This window comes from Oryzias latipes, chromosome 11 (assembly GCF_002234675.1).
Source record: "Oryzias latipes chromosome 11, ASM223467v1".
Classification (NCBI taxonomy): domain Eukaryota; kingdom Metazoa; phylum Chordata; class Actinopteri; order Beloniformes; family Adrianichthyidae; genus Oryzias; species Oryzias latipes.
Window position 1 is genome coordinate 16405071 of NC_019869.2, and position 20071 is coordinate 16425141.

A 20071-nucleotide genomic window follows, 5' to 3' on the forward strand; every position below is an offset into this window, starting at 1 on the left:
TTGATACAGTTTCAACAACCCAGTCTCATCCTAAAATGTGTAGTAGCTACATTTGTCCACATGGAAATGCGTGAGAGTTTTACAAAAACGCCCCCTAAACTGTGAGGGGATACGTTTCATTTTTCTATTCATTTTCTACGAGCCTTCTCAGGATCACGTGACTTTGGAGGTTTGGCCTGCCTTGAGCAAAAAACATGGCGGATGCACGTTCATTTTTTCGGTGGAATATCCCATAAAACAAGATATTTTGAGGACTAATTTTTATTTTGACAACATTTCTAGTGAGAAATATACCATTTTCTTTTAAAATATGCTTTCATTTAGGACATACAGTTTGTAGTTTGCTTGTTTCGTTCAACTTTTTCTCCCGAAGGCTCTGTGTTACGTTGGAGAAACACGTTAACTTTCATTCATATCTGCAGACGTGCGCGTGGGTCACGTGACTAATATGTTTCTCTTTTTTCCGCAGAAAATGCCATAAAATAGGAGTGATTGTGGACTAATTTATTTTTGAAAACATTTCTAGCAGTATATATCCCCTTTATTTTCATAATATCCATTCATTGCAGACATGCAGTTCGTAGTTTGTTTGTTTCGTTCAACTTTTCCTCAAAGGATCTGAACGCGTTTGATCTTTTCCATAAATATATGCAGCCTGACGTGGGTCACGTGACGTGACTTTCTCTTTTTTCATATAGAAGATCTCGTGAAAAGGTACGTTGCTATTTATTAATTATTTTTATTTACATTTACGGACCCGTGTATAGGTTTCATGCTGTGTTGTTGCGACTTTGAAGGACATTTAAACAAACCGGAAGAATGTTGTTCAGGAACAGACTGGAGAGTTCTCTAAATTTACTTAGCGATTTTTTTATTCAATAATCTTTTACATGTTAAAGTATTCACACTACAAGTCTAAATGCTGTGTACAATGTCTGATCTTTTCCATCATATCTGTGGGCTGACGTGGGGTCATGTGACGCGAGTTTCTTTTTTTTCCTGTGGAAAAATCTCGTAAAATAAGATCGTCTGAGGTTTAATATTTAGGTTTAATAACATTTCTAGGGACCGATGTACTCTGTCGTAACGTCCATGCAAGCGTATTTTTTCAACATCAACTAGTTGAGTTTAGAAATACACTGTAAATAATAAAAAAAGACGTTTGGCTCTAAACTGGTTTTGTGATTGGTCCCACGTTTATCGGGAAGGTTAAGTTCTAAAAATAAGCCCAGCGACAAACAGGTGTTTATTTTTATTTTTTTTACAGAAATTAATGTTTCCATTACTAATGCAAACTTTTTGTTTTGCAGGTATCATGTCGCATGACAGATTGCAGTTGTTTTTTATACAAACTTTATTGACTGTAACAATTCAAAACAACAATTCCCAACAGCAACAAGAAAGAAACAAACCAGAGGATTATTATGAAATTTTTCACAAAAACATTGAAACTGACGCACAGATTGAATGTTTTAAATGCTTTCTTATGGTCAGAGTTTCTTATTGTGTTCATGTTTTGTTTGAACTCATTGATAAAGATAGAAAAATGGGGGGTATAATTTCTAACTTTGTATTTATGAATGTGCCATATGAATAAAAATAATAAAAGGTTAATGATGTAGAATTGTTCTTTTTATGGGATGGACAGTGGGTGAGGCACGACAGATTGCAGTAAAACTAAACAGTAAAACAGTCAGACTGCTACCACAATAGTGTTGAACTTCTGTTGAGAATAATTCATTCATAAATCTGTCTATATATTAGAATATCAGCATCTGGATCATTTACGTCTATTTTAACATAAAAGGGGCTAAAAAGAACTAACATCAACAAACAACAACTACTAATAAATATTATAGGAAATAAAGAAACTAAGTATAAAAAAGTAAAACAGAATAAATGTACATAGTATATTATTTATTATTGTAAATAAAAAAATAAACATGTCTGACTAAGAGTGGGGGTTGAGGTCGGGGTTTTTTTTGTCTCTTTTTTGGAATCCAGCGTAGAGGCCATGACCCCCCCCTGCAAGAAAAGTAGAGAAGGTTCAATCAAACAGTGATAGACAATGGGCTACAGTTTGTTCACTCAGTGCTTACAGGACGACTGTTTTTAATTTGATTAGTGTCAATTATCCTTTGTAGGAAATATTAGTATTATTCAAATATTTATGAATAATTACAATATTAAATTGATTTTTAACGCATAGCACAAAAGCATCAAATAATCAATATCTAACAACTTGTAGAACATGAATAATAAAACTTGGACATGCATCCATCATCTACCCCTTTTGTCCTTTTATTGACAAAGAAAATTAGAAAATATTAATATAATTTTAAATAAACAAAAAAACAAATTAGGCTGATTATTATTTGGACTTATTTATTTGCGACCAAGCAAAAAAACTGATGGAAATTCATGTTGAAGAGGCACGTTGCTGGATTGTCCGTACGTATTTTAACCATAACCCCGCCTTCTTTACTTGCAAATAGGCACTTCAAAATAAATAAATAAATTCATTAATAATATATACAACATAAAACATGACGAGCACTCCATTAACTCCATCTGGGTTTCATAAATAAAATAAAAACGTTTACCACTCAAAACAATCATCAGAACTCTAACACAGTAAATATGCCAAACAAATGAATAAAAAAGCATTTATATACATTAGAGTTCTACTTTAAAATAGTAATAATGTAAAATAAAAACTGCTCCTTTTTTCTTTAAATGTCCTCATTGCATATTAATCTTTTCCTCCAATCACACGGCTGCATTCTGAAAGATGAAAAGTGTAAACTTGTTTAAGAGATGTTTAAGAGGACTACTGTAAACTAAGATAAATGTGTTAGTTAAAATAAAGTAATAATGCATAGTTATTTTATAATAAAAGACTAAAAAAGGCAAATTAATAATACAAAATCCAAATCTTTACAAATTCTGCAAGTATTTTGTCGTATTACTTTTTACTGGTGGAAATGCAAAGAAAAGCGACAAATTAGAAGAACTGGTTTGAACATGAATTATTGCACAAAGACGGAAAGGTGGGCGTGTCTCCAGGAAAGAGATCCTCATGACAACCAACATGATTTTTGATACGGAGGCTGATGCTTCAAGGAGAAAAGAAACGTCAACAGCCAGTGCTGATCAGAACACAATCCAATGTTCTCATCACTTGAATAAATCCTGAAATGTTCATCTGCTGGTGTTTGTCTGCATTTCTTGATGAAATTTTGCTGCAAAATAAACCCATTAACCATCACTGTTCTGTCTGTGATGGAATAAACGCCAGGGCTACTATTGTAAGATATACGGTAGTCAACATTTTCTTGGAAAGGAATCCTTTTTTATTTAAATAATATTTTATAGAATCTTTTAATAGTGTGTAAAATGTTTTTAACTACAAAACATTTTAATTGCATGTTATATGTTTTATATCAACTGTAATGCCCATTAAAAAGAAAAGCTAAAGTAAACTTGAACTGAATTATTTCTTTCTTATTAAAGATTTGAGGAAAAGTGTAAAAATAACCACCAGATGAATTATTCTGTATTTTCATATTTCTTTGGAGAAACATTTGTTGAGGATAAAAAAACACAGGAATATCTAAAAAACATATCATTTTTGCTAACTGTGCAGAAAAATAAGATTGTACCAGGATAGTAAAATGTCAGGAGTTGGGACACTGGTGGACGGCTGTGGGGCTGAAGTGGTGGAGAGATTGGTGGTTGAAGTGGTGGGAGGATGGATGTCTGAAACGGTTGATGGTTGGACGGCTGAAGCACTGGAGGGCTGCTGGTTTTTCCAACCTTAATGGATGAAAATGATAAAATGATTAGTGTGGTTGTTTTGGTGAGACATGACAAGATCTGCTGACGGTTCACAAATGAAAGTTTCTAATCAAACTAGAGTTCAAGCAGATTGAAGATGTTGTGTCATCAAGCTTCCATGAATAATGAGTTAAAACAACAGACTGAGGTGAATGTAAAATTATTATTACCAGTATACCTGATACAAGGCCTTCATCCAGGCAAAGCACGTTTCTGCTTGATCAGGTAACTTAGGGCACCTTAGGGGCACGACATGTGTGTGGTAAGAGACGGGACTTTTTGGCAGGTTTGGCAGCAATTTTTGTATCGTCATCGTCAAAATTTAAATTATCATATAACACTGTGAACAGATCAACAATTGGTTAATGACTCTGAGTCACAGATGGTAAATACATACCAATACAGACACTTCATCACATGTGAGGCTTTCTCTTTTGGCCTGAAATCTTTGTAGCCCGCCTGACATTTGGATGTTTTGGCGGCCACAGCGATCACCGCTTTGCAGTTGATGGAAGACGTTGTCGAGCCTCGTGGCAGATTCAGCTGAAAATAGGAAAAGCAGAATTTTTATGTCTCCAGTTCCACATTCTGATAAGATTTGGGGAAAATATTGCCATATTAATGACAATGGTTGTTAGTTTTACAATTAAATTAAGGTAGCAATTGAAGTCTAACAGTTTTGTAAGAATGTGCAGGTTATTATTTCTGAATTTTAAAAAGAAAAGTTATAAAAAAAAAAGGTCATGAAGACTTGGTTTTGAGCTGAAGATGTCTTTCCTCTTATCCAAAATGATTTCTGGAATAAAACTGGTAAAAAAGCAGTTTGACTGGATCAGAGAAAAGGTCTGAGCGAGTGTGACGTCACCCATTTACTTCCAGATCCATCATAACAAAGTCAATTCTGTCGTCGTTTCTCTGTGATAAAGACGTCACCACGTTGGAGCCAGTTGACAGTGATTGATCTGAGTCAACATTTCTATGGCAACTACTGTCGCCAATCAGGAGTAAGCTTGTTGAAAGTCCACACTGCTTCCACTGAAAGTGAGCTTGGTGGAATTTGTCAAACAAACATTCAAGGTGGCACATGCTATTACTGAGGCATCTGTTGGTCAGTCTATAATTTGAATAACTTGTGATAAAGAAACAGTTTTGTAAAACAAATAACTGGAATTAGCAAAAACATGTTGAAAAGGGTATCACAACAAGAATGGTTAATCTGACCCATAGAATGACTAACTAACAGCTGTTTGTTTCTCTTTAGAAGTCTAAAGGATTTTGGCTCCTTGTACTTCCTGTTTGGAACGTGAGGGGGAGGAGTCAGTCAGTCCAGGTCTCTGAGACAGAGACTGTTTTAAAATATTTACAAAACCAAGTCGAGATGATCGTTGTTACAACGTTTTTTGTGTAAATTTGGAGAAAAACCCTAAATAGGTCAATCATAACACTTTAATATATCAGTAAATTACTGTTCCTTTTTTTTGCCGGGAAACCGGCGGTGGCGCGAGCGCTGCCATAATCATTAGCTAATGTAACCCCGATTCTCACAAACCTCCCTTCCTCTGCTCCACCACAATAACTATACAGTCGAAACAAATAATTAATACATTTTTCTATGATGATCATCATAGTAACCTGCAGTCGTGTTACGTTCAGTCTCTCGATGGAGGCCGTATTTTTCAGCACCGCTCTTCCGTCACAGTGATAACAACAGCGGCATTCATCTGTCAGATGAAAATACATTCAGATGACCATAAAGTATTTTCATTACTGCCTCTTGTGTTCACATTTCTTACCTTTGAGACTTCTTTAGCTCGCGCAGAGATGCAGAAAGCGCGACAACCAGATTACCTTTATTGACGCCCAACACCCACCGACCGGCGCGCGGATACGTGGGGGTGGGGTGGCTTTATGTGCACGGCGCGCACGCATGCGTATTTGCACTAAATTTTTCACATGGCCTCTTTGGCATATAAACCTAACATTTCTATCATTTGTGTCTAAATTACGAGCATTAAATAACACAACTTGATTTGTGTGTGTCAAAAAACATTTCATGTTGGGTCTAAATCAGATAAGCATTGTTCATCACATCAAATATTTACATATTTGCTGTATTATACTGTTTTCATTTATTTGTTACTTTTATCTTCTAAATTGTCCTAAGATTTATGAAAAAATGAAAATCACACACTGAAAAATAGGGTTTGCTTTATCAGTTTATTCTGCATAATGGAATGTTTGGCTCAAAACTGAGCTCTTTGGCATCAACTCAACCATTGGGTTTGGAGGAAAAGAATTGCTACCTATGACCCCAAGAACAGCTTCCCCACTGTCAAACATGGAGGTGGAAGCATTATGCTTTGTGGCTATTTTTCTGCACAGAGCTACGTCACCACGTTGATGGAGCCATTAATGAAAAATCTTGAGTGAGAACTTCCTACCATCCTTAAGCCAGGACCCTTCAAATCAGTCATGGATGGGTCTTCCAACAGGTTAGTGACCTAGAACCTACAGCCAAGGCAACCAAGAAATGGCTGAAGAACAATCATATCAAGGTCATGGAGAGGCCCAGCCCATGTCAATCCTATGGAGAGATCTCACAGTCGCCAAGCAACAGCCACCAAATATTCATGATGTAGAAGGGTCAAAAGAAGGGCAAATACATTTATATAAATTCTTTCAACTTGATTTCTTTCTAGGTTTGCAATTCTGCACAACAAACAAAGGACAAAAACTTTTTTTCCTCCAAATAAAGGCAAAAACCTTGAAACTTCATGTGAGTTCTTGGCAACTGCCATTTCCCAAATCCTGCTCATACTGGACCCACCATGCACATCTCCATGTCTTGGATATAAGTAATTAACTTGCCAATAACAAAGACTTATGAAAGGTCACTGAGGTGAACTTTGTAGTGCGGAAACTGTATAGTGTAAGGCTGATCGGCAAATAAAAGACCATGAAAGTCATCTTGGACTTTAGTAGGCACAGAGGAAGGTTCACAGCTTCCCTTTCCTGGGCATCCCCATCTCAGCTGATCTAACTTGGTTTCCTAACATCCAGGATGTTATCAACAAGGCACATCAGCACGTCTGAAGCTGCTGGCAACCTACCGCTCAGCCAGTCCAACTGCATCATGGTCTGGCTCTCAGATCAAACTGAAGAAGAGCAGCAGAAGCTTCAGTGCTGAAGATACTGGAGCAGATCATCGGCTACCCCCTTCCCTACCTGTCATCCTGTCTGAGTAAAGGGACGTGTCAAGGACAGCACCCTTCCTGCAGCTAACATACTGATAAATACACGAATCACTCCACACTTCTAATATTCTTAATTTCTCATGTCATTTACCCCTAATTTAAGATAACTCATTGTCATTTTGTTACATTTTACTTCAGTCTTGCTACAATTAAAATGTAGTCTGTACCCTGACAAAGGATTTGGAGATGCATAGCACATTTATTATATGAGTTTAATAGGTCAGTGTTTCATTCTAAGGTGTTGGACATACAAATCAAAGGCCAAACGTTTGAGATAAAATGAGAAGTGTCTTCAGCACAGGTGTGAGCACTGAAATGTTTAGCTAGTGTTGTAGAAACTTGAACGGAGGTAAAAAATAATGTAATTGTTGAAATTTAGGTTGAAAAAACCTTCATTGGTGCGGTGCAGAAAAAAAATCTCTCATTTCAATTAAAAGTCATTTATTGGTACAAAGTTGAAATGAGGTTTTCCTTCATATAAGCCTTTTTTTAGGGGTGGAACTGGGGCTTGAACTGCAGAAAGTCTCCTCCTCAGCAGACAATTAGTCCTTCACGTCCTCTCTCCATCAATGCCTCTTTGCTGCCTGAGAATGAAATGAAGAGGAAAACACATAAATGCCACAAGCCCTGGACATCCATGCAGATCACAAAGAGAAACCTCCTGGCTTTGCGGGGCAGAACCTTCCAAAAGCTGGGAGGAGAGCTCTTCAACCACACTTCAAGGACCCGCAGTGCTGCTGGACTTCACCAACCACAGTCTGGTCAGCAGCATGACATCATAGAGCCTTTAGTTCTTTACCATGGCACCATAACCTGCAATCCATCACATCATGCTTGATCAGTTATGCAACAACTTTAGAAAGTGTAACAAATGATTTTTACCATATGCTGATTCTTGTTTTCCTGATGCTCAGACAAAGCCCTTCAGTGTTTTTCTCTGGGTCATTTTGATTGGTCCTTGTGGGAAGAGATTAATGTATTAATAATACTGAAGAAATCATGAGATATTCCACATCAACAGCATGAGAGTAACATGAAAGAAACAAGCCAACATTTATCTACAACATTACCACAGTCTTTACCTGGAGGTATCATTCTGGTAACGTCTGCTCCAGCTTTTCTGACTTCCGCTTGTTCCAGCCACTGGCCTGAACGGCGAGGATGTCTGTGCAGAATGAAAGGATCAAAATGTATTAAACTGAGAAAACAAATTACACAAAAAGGATGCATCTTCAATGAGTATTTACCAGTTTTTGACACATATGTACTCGGAACATGTGTCTGCTGAAGAGAGGAAGCTGTTCAGTCGGTTCAGTCCCTTTCCCTGATGTTGTCCCTTCTTGATTTCATCCTCGGATCCTCATCATTTCAACCAAAATGTATGTTTGCAAACTTTTGAAACATAAGGGATTAGAAAAAAAACTCCAACAGGAATAATGAGAAATAAGCCGTTGACAATTATTACCTCACACATCCAAGAGTAAACTTGAAAAGGACACATGTTCAACAGGTCTTGCCTCTCAGGACAAGGAACGCCAACCTTCTCCAAATGCGATCAGAACTCGTAGACTACATCAGAGCAGAAGAACTGCACGGTCTGTGGAGAAAGCCGTTTCTGCAAATAGAAGGGGTTCATGAAAATATCTCAACGGAACAGGTTCAGGAAGCTCGCTCACCTGGAGAGAGCTCTGAGTGGAGCCACTTCCTCTCTACATCCAGAGGAGGACGCCTCCCGGGGGGGGGGGGGTTCCATGCATGTCTCACTGGGCAGAGGCCCTAAGGGAGACCCAGGACACGCTGGGGAGACTACGTCTCTCAGCTGGCCCCGGGGTCCCCCAAGAGGAGCTGGAGGAGAGGGAAGTGTGGGCATCTTTGCTTAGACTGCTGCCCTCACAACCTGGTTCTGAATGAATGGAAGAAGATGGATGGATGGATGGAACATGTTCAGTCCTTTCAGCAAAACTCCACGACGGTAGACTGCGATCCTTCCTCATTTACTTTGCCAGAAGATGTCGTATATTAACATGATGATATGACACAAAATACAATAAAACATATATGCAGGCGTGTTCCTTTTCTTGAGGAAGAAGACATGAAAATAACTTTACATTTTCTATTTCCCCATGAATGCAGTTCACAAAGGAGGTCTCCACAGTGTTTTTGGTCAGAAACGCATCTTCAAAATAACCACTGAGCCTAAAAGAACAGAAAAGTTTACATAAGAAAAACATTTATACCATCAAAAATGTAGGTGGAAAAAAAATTTACACACCCCAGTTGGCTCTCAAAACAGTACATTTTGCAAGTTCCATCCACTGCTACGGCAAACATGGAGGGAGAGCATGCAGGACCCTGAAACAGATGAACCTGACAGCCTCTCCACCTCAAAGTTAGCAGAAGATCAGTCCAGGAACTATTTGTGCATGTTGTCTCCAAATAACTGACCAGTCTGAGAGAGGAAAGGGAAAAAAACACGAGGTTCTTTTATGTATATACATACACACACAAAAGAATCAGGAATCAGACATTCTAACAGAATTTTTAGCTATTATAAAATCGTTCCCAGTGTTTTTTTTAATTACGATCATTTTGTTTTTAAAGACATTTTTCTGCAGCACAGCAGCTCATAAGAATTTCACCTCAGAGCTGTGGTGCAGATGTTTGCCTCTGCTAATTTCCCATAAACCGTTTGTTGATTCTCTCTCCCGCTAGCTTATAGCACCTCACAAGCCCTAGCCGACATTAGCATAACAAAAAAAAAAAAAATTAATGAGCAACATTGGAGCTATCCATGTGTACACTTTTGAGCCAGATACCAGCTCAGACAAGGGAACTCAGGACATTAATGGATCTACTGGTTTTTGTCTGCAAGTGGATGCATCAGAATTGGAGCGGAGTAGAGACTTTGGCTCATTCATGGCAGTTAGAGCGTCACAACTAAGAGCTTTTTGAGACAATGAGTTTCATTTTCTCCTGATCCATTGGGATTTGAATAAATACTCAGAAACAGTTTTAATCTTATATTATTGTGTATCTGTTTATATTTTTGTTAATGTTCTCAATAATGAGAAAAATGTTTGATCTTAAAAACATGACTTCCATTGGAGCGGCTCTTTAACTTTGTTGACAACGCTAGGATAAATAAATGTGGTCAGTCAAATCAGCCATAACTGTTTAGACCAGGGGTCTGCAGCCTGAGGCTCCACAGCCACAAGTGGCTCCTTGACCCCTCCTCTGTGGTTCTCCGACAAAAAATAAAAATGTTTTTAATTCAAACAAATATCCTATTTTTCAGACGACACAGCGCATCACGCAAAACAAAACAGTCAGATAAGTCAAACTTTACTCAACTTGGTGATCTACTCAACAGTTGAAGCAAAGTATTACTATGCCAGGCTCCTGACTACAGTACCCATAATGCTTCAATAATCTATCAAGCGGTGATGCACAATATTTTAAGAAATTCCAGCATTTATGACGAATTTTTTTAAACCTGACAACGTACCACAAAAAATAAATTTGAGGTCAATACGCACAATTTAGAGGGCCTATCCCATGCTAGCCATTTAGAATAAACTATTTCCTTGATCTCTGAGGCTCCGCCTTTCGTTTCTTGTGGGTGTCGCCCATTTCATGACATCAACCTAGAGTCGGCATCGGCAGCGTTTCTGCGTTTCTTCCATCCAAACTTTTGCAAAGATGGATGTGAATATTGTGCAATGAAAGCATTTTGCTGATCACCACTAGCTCCATTGAGAAAGTGGGCGTGTCTGTTAGCCTGGAGGCGGTTTAGCTGCACAGGCTCTTCCTAGAAGAGGCTGCTCCTCACTTATGATGACGTCACAATGTGAGGACCCTCTTATTGTGATTTGGGAGGGGCTGGTGCTCAGAGGGTTTAAGAGGAATGCTGAGAGATGCGTGAATGGATCAAAATACCGCTGTGGATTAGTTTTTGTGAGGAATTAACATTACAATACACTTAAAATTTTAAAACGTTGATGTTGCATGATGTAGGCCCTTAAAGAAATACTGGCTGAGATGTACTAACAACATAAAATCTACAATGTGTAAAAAAGAAAAAGCCTTTGTAAACCCCAGTAGTTATAAAGTTTCCAAGATAACATAAATGCAAATGAGTGTTTGATTTTCTAAAGGCTGAAGAGAAACCTTGTGGGTCCTACTGAGTTCTGGACAGTGAGACATTACAAAGGCTCTTAGCTGTTTAAAGGGCTGCAGACCCCCGTTTCTGGCTAAATGACCCAAAAGGAAACTTACCTCTGCGGAGACCACGTGACGTTTCCGCCCCCGTCCTCTATACAGAAGAGGCCTTCACCGTGATGCTGCGGCCTTTTAAATTTAAGATGGAAAAACGCCTCGTCATTCAACGTTAATCCTAAACAGCCAACACGTTTTTACTAAAAACCATCTCTGGTTTCCCAAATCTAAACATTACATTTCTACAGAGAAAAGTTCAAATCATCGCCCACCTTCCAGCTGTCCAAGAGTTCTTCAGCCGAGCGCCTTCCTGCGGGTTCATCCGGGGGTTTCCGGTGGAGTGGAGTGGGGTGGGGGTGCCCGTATGACGCTGCGTTCACTGGCTTTTCGAAATGCGCACTTCATGTCAATTGGGGCAAATTGAAGGCTTAAAAGCCTGTTTACTTTAGATAATATATCCTATTTAATATATCCTATTTAAAACTTTATTGAGAATTACTACAGGAAACAGTGATGAAACCTTTTTTAACAGATAAATTAGAGCACTTCATTGTAATACTATAATATATGAGATACGTCAAAAAAATTGACAGTTAAAGAAAAAAGAATATAATAGATGCTAATTATTTTATAAACTCCATCAAAATAATTGTTTCATCTCATTTATCATAATATTTATAGTTTTTTTTTAATCACACACCATTAGACTCGTAGTGTAAATAAATTAAAATGCAGAAAAATCAATTTAAAGAACTCTTTGGTCCGTCCCTGAACTCAACATTTTTCCGGTTTGTTGTCACATGTCAATCAAAGCCTGATCGCCGCAACAGCAACACGGAAAGAGAAAACCTATACACGGGTCCCTAGATATGTAAATAAATGAAATCAATAAATCGCAACGTACCTTTTTACGAGATTTTCCACAGGAAAAAAAAGAGAAAGGCACGTCACGTGACCCACGTCAGCCCGCATATATGAATGGAAAAGATCAGACGCTTTCAGATCCTTTGAGGAAAAGTTGAACGTAACAAACTAACAACTTCATGTCTGCAATATTACGAAAATAAAGGGGATATATACTGCTAGAAATGTTTTCAAAAAAAATCAGTCCATATTCACTCATATTTTACAATTTTCTGCGGAAAAAAAGAGAAACATATTAGTCACGTGACCCACGCGCACGTCTGCAGATATGAATGAAAGTTAACGTGTTTCTCCAACGTAACACAGAGCTTTTGGGAGAAAAAGTTGAACGAAACAAGCAAACTACAAACTGTATGTCCTAAATGAAAGCATATTTTAAAAGAAAATGGTATATTTCTCACTAGAAATGTTGTCAAAATAAAAATTAGTCCTCAAAATATCTTGTTTTATGGGATATTCCACCGAAAAAATGAACGTGCATCCGCCATGTTTTTTGCTCACGGCAGGCCAAACCTCCAAAGTCACGTGATCCTGAGAAGGCTCGTAGAAAATGAATAGAAAAATGAAACGTATCCCCTCACAGTTTAGGGGGCGTTTTTGTAAAACTCTCACGCATTTCCATGTGGACAAATGTAGCTACTACACATTTTAGGATGAGACTGGGTTGGTTTCAATGATTTTACATCCACCATATTTGCAGTCAGTCAGAGAAAAAACATGAAATCATGGACTCCTAATGAACTTTACTAAAAACCACTGATGTTTTGCCCAACTTATTAGCCCATCATGAACAAAAGTAGAAATTGTTCTTTTTCTTTTACTTCTCATGAATTTAGGTGTGGTAAAATATAAGCAAATGTCCTTGTGAAACATAATAAAGAGAAAATTGATTTTTTAAACCTGTTAATGTGAATATAAAATGTACAAGTGTTAAATAAAAAACTAACAACTAAATTAAATATAACCTGAGATGACTCCAAAAAGTTATTTTTGTTTTGTCTAATTGTGTCATAAAAGGGATTTTGCTCAATGCCAACAGTAAAGAAAAAATCCTCCCAATACGGATATATGCATTCATAAAACAAATGATCTATTGTTTATATTAATACAACAAAAGCTCAGTTGTTTTCCTGCCTCATTTTGACTTTTCAGTGCAGCTTTGCGTCATATCTGAAATATCTGACATATCTGACAAATTTATTTTATTGTCAGTAGGCTTTACATCTTATGACTGCAGGAAAGGAAGATGACAGGTGAAGCACTGCCTCTCCCCTGATCACCCGTCCCTGCTTAAAATGTATTTTAGGCAGGAAATAAAAGTTCCCAAACTCATCCCAAACCCGCCCAAATTACCTACATCCACCTAATGCAATTTTTGACCGCAAAGTCACAATAAAACCTGCCCTATTGAGCTGGAAAGTTTGGCAATGCTGCCTATACTCGCTGATTTGCGTATCTTTCGACTTGATGTTGACTGGAATATACTATTGCTACAGAAGGATGGGGGAGGACCAAACACTGACTAAACACACTACATGATCAATCTTATGCCAGTTCAGTGATTGGGGTTGTTTTTTGTGACAGAGTTAAATAATAATGGACATACATTTAGCTTTTTGGAGCAATGGGTGGATTGATAAAAAGAAAAGGGGAACCTGATAACAGGATCACATTAAAGTCCCACTATGATCATCTTTTGATCTATTTTCAAAGCATTCATAGCGTTCTTTTAGTTATGATAATGCGTTTTTAACCCAAATGAAAACCTGTGTTGTTTCCTAGGACATAGTTTCTGCAGTTCGCACAAATTGCCTCTGAATTGTGGGTGGGACCGTTGGCATAGAGAAACCCTGTCCCCACTTCCCATCATCCATAGGTTTATGGGTTCTCCTGCTAGCTTATAGCCCCTCACACCCCCAACCTGACATTTTTGGCACAAGAACAATGGTGAGCAATGTTGGAGCTATCCAGCTGTACATTTTGAACCACCATCACAAAGCCCGGCCTTCTGCTCTTTCAAACAAGTGCTCACTAAATAATCATCACTTTTGAAACATCCATTGTGTCTACAAAGCTAATCTAAAATTGGCTCATTTTGGAATTTACATTTTTTTAAATCAACCCACAGTTCCGACTTTTATGAAAGCGGTGAAAAAAGAAAACTGCTAAGAAAAATACAGTAAAATACTCTGTAGCTGAGTTATAAGAGCTGCACTGGAGTGTTTGAAAAAGTCAAACATTAAATGACTGCAGACATTCATTTTTACTGGAATCTCCATTATAACTCTGTGAGTTCAGCACTCCACACTTGTGTAGTGAAGCAGCTCGACAGATGGTGTAATTAAGGCTATTCAGAGGTGATTGAGTAATTATAATTAGCATCAAAACTCGTCGTTCACCAAGTACAATGAATGCACAAAAATGTGTCTTGGTGAAGGACCTGTGAAGAATTATGTCCATAGTAAAACCTATTCCCTGATTTCATTATGTTTGTCATTATCTTATACAGTTTTCATTTGCTTCTGTGATCAAATCTGTTTAGGGGAAGCAAGCTTTCTATGTAAGGCCTTTGCAGAAATTTCTAAGATTTCAAACATGTTTTTTTTTTTTCCGAACAAGCCTCTCACAGCATGGGCTCCATGTGACAAAGAGAACTGCTGCATTCATCACGACAGCTTGAAACAATGCCTGATTTTACATAAGTCCCATGCTGCAGTAATCACATCTAAGCTTTTGTATCAGGAGGAGAAGAAATGTAATCAAACGATAAAGAAAATGATACCCAAAGATTATTTTCTCCCTTGGGATAAGTAGAAACAGATTTTCCAATAGAAAAATGGTTGGTGCAAATGCAGTATTTATAGAAAACCAACTGACAATTGTGGTGCGAGATCAAATAAAGCTGAAATGTTGATAGCTGTTGGAGTTTTATTTTCTGGGTTCAGGGATTTTTAGATTTATAATATAAGGGGAAAAAACTGGTCTTTTTGACCTGAAAGTTAAAAACAGCTCAATAGTCTTAGGCTTTAAAACTTCTGACTACAAACTTTAAACACTTTGGGACAGACATGAACATTTTCACACTTTTTTCTCCATTTTAAACTCTCAAAGTCCAAGCCTTCAGAGAAAAATAAGGTAAACGAATTCTGTACAGGAGACACCTAAGGAAAGTCTACAGCCAATGTCTACAGCCAAATGCAAAATTGCACACAAAAAAATCAGGAAGACTGCAAAAGATTAACCAAAACATATCAAGGGCCCACTTTATAAAGAGTTTTCAAAGCTGTGTATGGGTCGTGTGCACAACATGTTTCTGGTGTGCTGCGATTGGTGGAATCCTTGTGCCACCGCAGTCGTCAGCCATAACAAAGCATTCCCTTGAAGATTTTGATGGCTTCATTGTCAATGTTTTCATCTTGGGAATGTCTGACAGGCTTCACGGTGGTGTGGTGGTTAACGCTCCTGCCTCAGAGTGAGAAGACCTGGTCCAAAACCTCTTATGGGATCTTTCTGTGTGGACTTTGCATGCTCCCAGTGTTTATGCATAGGTGTTCTCCAGGCACTCAGACTCCCTCATGCAGTCCAAGAACGTGCTTCATAGGTTAATCTCCAATTTTACCCCATGTGTGCGTGTGTGTGTTGGCACTGGGTTGGCTCCAGCAAAGTGTGACCCCAAAAGGGAGTCGGCAGTTCTGTGGATGGATGGATGGATGGATGGATGGATGGATGGATGGATGGAAAGAGTAGTGATAAACAGTTAAAAACATAAGTTTAACAATATTGTAAGTTGATGGTACGGCCAATGTTTTAACGTTTACCAGCAAAAACTATAGATTTTCGCAGTACTTCACTTAAACTACAGTTTCAGTGAAGAGTAATGTACTTTTGGTTACCTGGTGCCTAACTTGTGGGTTCTGAAAGAGATTTTCTACCCACTGAAGCTGCTGTGTAGCTGAAGATATGAGTGTTATGTCAATCAACAGACCATATTAGTGCTACTTGAACCTCATGGACACGAATGCCCAGTGCAGCTGCTTTGAAAAGGAAATTCAACAGCATAGGTACTTTTCAGGTCATGAAGGTTCCTCTTTGATGAATAAAATGGAACATTTTAGCACACGAACAGTCACAACCCTTTAGAAGAAACATATTTTCTGATGGTTACATGAGACTTTGAGGCATTAGACTAAGTTTGCTGCATAAAAATGGAGAAATGTTTCCTGTAAACGTTATAATTGTTGGATGCGTTCTAAGATTTTTGCATTTGGTCGTCAAACCTTACAAATTGCCATCATTGAACTAAAAGAGGACATGATAATGCCAGCAGCAGAGGTCGATAGATCAGCATTGAAGAACTCTTTGCTTTTTGTTCTTTTGTCCGCAACGGAGTTGACTTCTTGTGACTTTTTCACCACAACCTGAAAAGATGAGTCACTCTCACCAACTACAGGCTTGTGGCTTATCTCAGAAAACACACCACTCTCCAACTCAAATATTTTTCTTATCTATTGGTAAAAACAATGCTTCTCCTTTACTGTTTAGATATTGTTTTTCTTGATATTACTGTTATTTGAAATCTTTACACCTTCCTAAAAGCTTGAACCTTTTGTTTGTTATTGAACCACGTTGGGGGAAATTTATCTGTTTACCCAACCATAAAACAGAGCAACTATAAGGTTCCATGGAGGCTAGATAAACTGTTGCTTCTAAAGTTACTGGAGACATAAATCTGTGTGCAGTAGAGCTCTCTTGGGATTGTCTACAATGTGCGATAACATTGTCCCAACATTACGACAGGCTAATATATTTTAGATTTATGAGTCTCTAATAGTTTGTTGTTTAGTGGAGGATTTTTGTGTGGCCTGACGAGCATGTAAGGAGAGAATAAAAGAATATTAACAGAAATACAGAGTATTTTGGAATATGTTTAGAGGATATAGAGCTGGATATGAAAGTATGAACTAGATAAACTAAAGTTAATGAAACTGGACAACAGTCATAGATTCTTCCAATAAAAGTTGATTTGGCTTTGTCATATTGTTGCTCCAGATCAATACTAACATACAGGTAAATAATAAACTCAGGCAAAGGGCCACGAGGAAAAGAATTTTGCTAAATGCAGTCCTGAGCTAACTGGAAAGTAGTGGAAAATGTTTGCATAGCATTTATGTATATATATATATATATATATATATATATATATATAAATTTATTTAATTATTTATTTTTTACAGAACTGTGGGGGTACTTTTGTTAAATCAACTGCCTTGATTTGGGCTCAAATTCAAACTACCGGTATGTTGAACTCAACAAAACTCTTGCATTACATCTCTCGTCTAATCACATATTTTTAGCTTATTTGTTGAGTTGGACATAGTAAACTCCAATCAATGTGCTCCAGCTGTGGGTTTTCTTTTTCCCATTCAAAATCCAGTGGGTGACACTAGAGATAATCAGTACAGTGTGTAGTATACTGACCCTTTTTAAGAAATTTAAATATCATGGAAAAGTGTGTTCATTTAAATAATTCCATTCAAACAATGTAACTTTCATAGATGCAGGACCTACTGTTCAGTTGATTTCAAGTATTTGTTTATTTTCACATAAATTGGCTCATAAAACGCACAACATTTTGGAAAATAATGAGATGAAATCATCATTTACTTCTCTAATTTTGCAAACAGATAAAGACGGAGATTAGGATCTCATCTAATCAATCAAAATAAAGTATTTTCAAAATGATACGTCCATCTTCAAAACTTCAATAGTCTGGGCGGGGGCCAGGTCCTGCTGAAAGAAGAAATCTGCATTGAGATCGTCAGCAGACGGAATCACGAAAGGGAATTGAAAACACTTTTCCATGATATTCTACATTTTTGGAAATTCTTTGTATATGTGGTGGTGTGTATCCATTGACTAGAATGCATCATAATGTAAAGCTTACAGCTGTGCACCACAAGTCTGTCTGATCCTAAAAATTAACAAGTAGTCAGGGTTAGACAGAAAATAGCCTCAATATTGTAAGGGAAAATATCAAACTGAAACTGAACAGGAACTTGTGTTCTTAAATGATTTTTTCTAAGACACGGTTTGTTTTTGTCAAACGTACCTTTCATGTTTCGGCGGAATACCTTCCGCCTTCGTCAGAGTCGTCATCAGGTGGTGGTGATGTGACGTCTTTAAAAACAGATGATTGTGACTGAGGCGGAGTCACCTGTCAGACTGTTGACAAGTGACTCCGCCCCTTGATGTCCGTTTTTTGCTTAAACTCACACTCAAAATTTGGAAATACAGCTGGAACGGGAACTACAGGACTTGTAACCAAAAAAGAAATGGCAGCCATCCGCAATCTGAAAAAATAATAGAGAAATCACAATATTACTAGCGGACAAAGCCAGAACCACAGTCATCCTGGACACAGAACAATATGAAACGCAAATGAATGAGATGGTTCAAGACCGGAACACCTATGACGTCCTGAAAAGAGACCCCACAGAACAAAGAAGAAAAATCTCAAGACTATATTGAAACAGCTGGAGGAAAGGAAAATAGACAAACAAACCTACAACCACCTCATACCAACAGCCAGCATCATCCCTTGGATCTATGGCACTCCAAAAATACACAAACCTGGAGCACCACTGAGGCCCATAATAGAGAGCATTGGATCAGTAACGTACAACCTATCCAAATTCATCGCCGATATTCTAAAACCCGTCCTAGGAAACACAGATTACCATTGTGAAAATGCAAAACAGCTGTCAGAAGAACTCAAAAACATAAAGATGGAAGCAAACGAAATATTCATTTCACATGTCGTTATATTATTATTCACCAGGACTCCAGTAGAAGCCACACTACAAATGTGCAGGAACAGTTAACAGCAGACAAATCATTAAGGAAATGCACAAATCTTACGGTTAACGACTGACATGACATGACACAACTTCTCCGTTTAATCACTACATCCACGTATTTCCAATTCTGCAACACAATTTACAGACAGAAGGAAGGCTTTCCCATGGGCGACCTACTATCAGGCACAATGTGCAGCTTTTTCATGAAGGGCCTGGAAAAGAAAGCAATAACGTCTGCACTGGAGCAATGGAAATGCTACGTTGATGACATTCTGGAAAAGATCAAATCTGGATACACACAGGAGATCACAGACCACCATGGATGATACGGGACAAATCAAATTCACACATGAATAGGAAAAAGACAACTCAATCAACTTCCTGGCCATAAACAGCATGCATGCTGAAAACAGGGACGAAAAAATAAAAGTATACAGGATACCAACTCACACAGACCAATATTTATTATGGACATCGGAACATCCTACCACTCACAAAATATTCGTCGTAAGAACCTTATTTGATTGTGCAGAACTGGTAACGGATGGGGAGGACAAAACGGAAGACAAAAAACACATACAAAATGCACTAACCAGGTGTCAGTATCCCCAATGGGCCATAAAGAAGGGACAAAAACAGGTGGAGCAGAGGAAATGCAAGGAAGCAGAGAAGAAAAAACTGACAAAGAAATCAGAAAACACAGGAATGGTTACATTGCCGTACATCAGAGGAATAACAGAACACATCCAAAGGGGCATGAAAAAACATCACATCAGCACCCCAGTTAAACCGTATAAAAAACTCAGGCAACTACTGGTTCACCCAAAAGACAAGCTCGAACAAAATAGGAAATGCAATGTCATTTATGTAATACCATGTCACACCTGCAATAAAACATACATCGGAGAAAGAGGACGCACTTTCATCACAAGAAAAACGGAACATCATAAAGAATGCAAAAAGGAAACAAACAAAATACTAACA

At 37.9% G+C, this 20071-nt stretch overlaps 1 protein-coding gene and 1 long non-coding RNA gene across 11 annotated transcripts in view; one reads left to right on the forward strand and one right to left on the reverse strand.

The window, feature by feature from the left end:
* The window catches only part of LOC101156103 (poliovirus receptor), a 340329-nt gene that overhangs the window by 218133 nt on the left and 102125 nt on the right, over positions 1-20071 (forward strand). The window lies entirely within an intron of this gene.
* On the reverse strand, positions 1574-12635 carry LOC105353658. 9 transcript variants are annotated; one of them, XR_002874144.1, is made up of 14 exons: positions 12211-12635; positions 11579-11689; positions 11367-11438; positions 9364-9540; positions 8557-9287; positions 8339-8483; positions 8174-8256; positions 7974-8048; positions 7773-7904; positions 5631-7675; positions 5470-5558; positions 4235-4380; positions 3663-3816; positions 1574-2025 (listed from the first exon to the last, which is right to left on the reverse strand). It is a non-coding gene; the product is annotated as an uncharacterized LOC105353658 (long non-coding RNA). The 9 variants fall into 9 exon arrangements; XR_002874149.1 differs by lacking the exon at positions 12211-12635 and having other exon boundaries at positions 8557-8688; positions 8768-9287; positions 11579-11959; XR_002874148.1 differs by lacking the exon at positions 12211-12635 and having other exon boundaries at positions 8557-8706; positions 8768-9287; positions 11579-11959.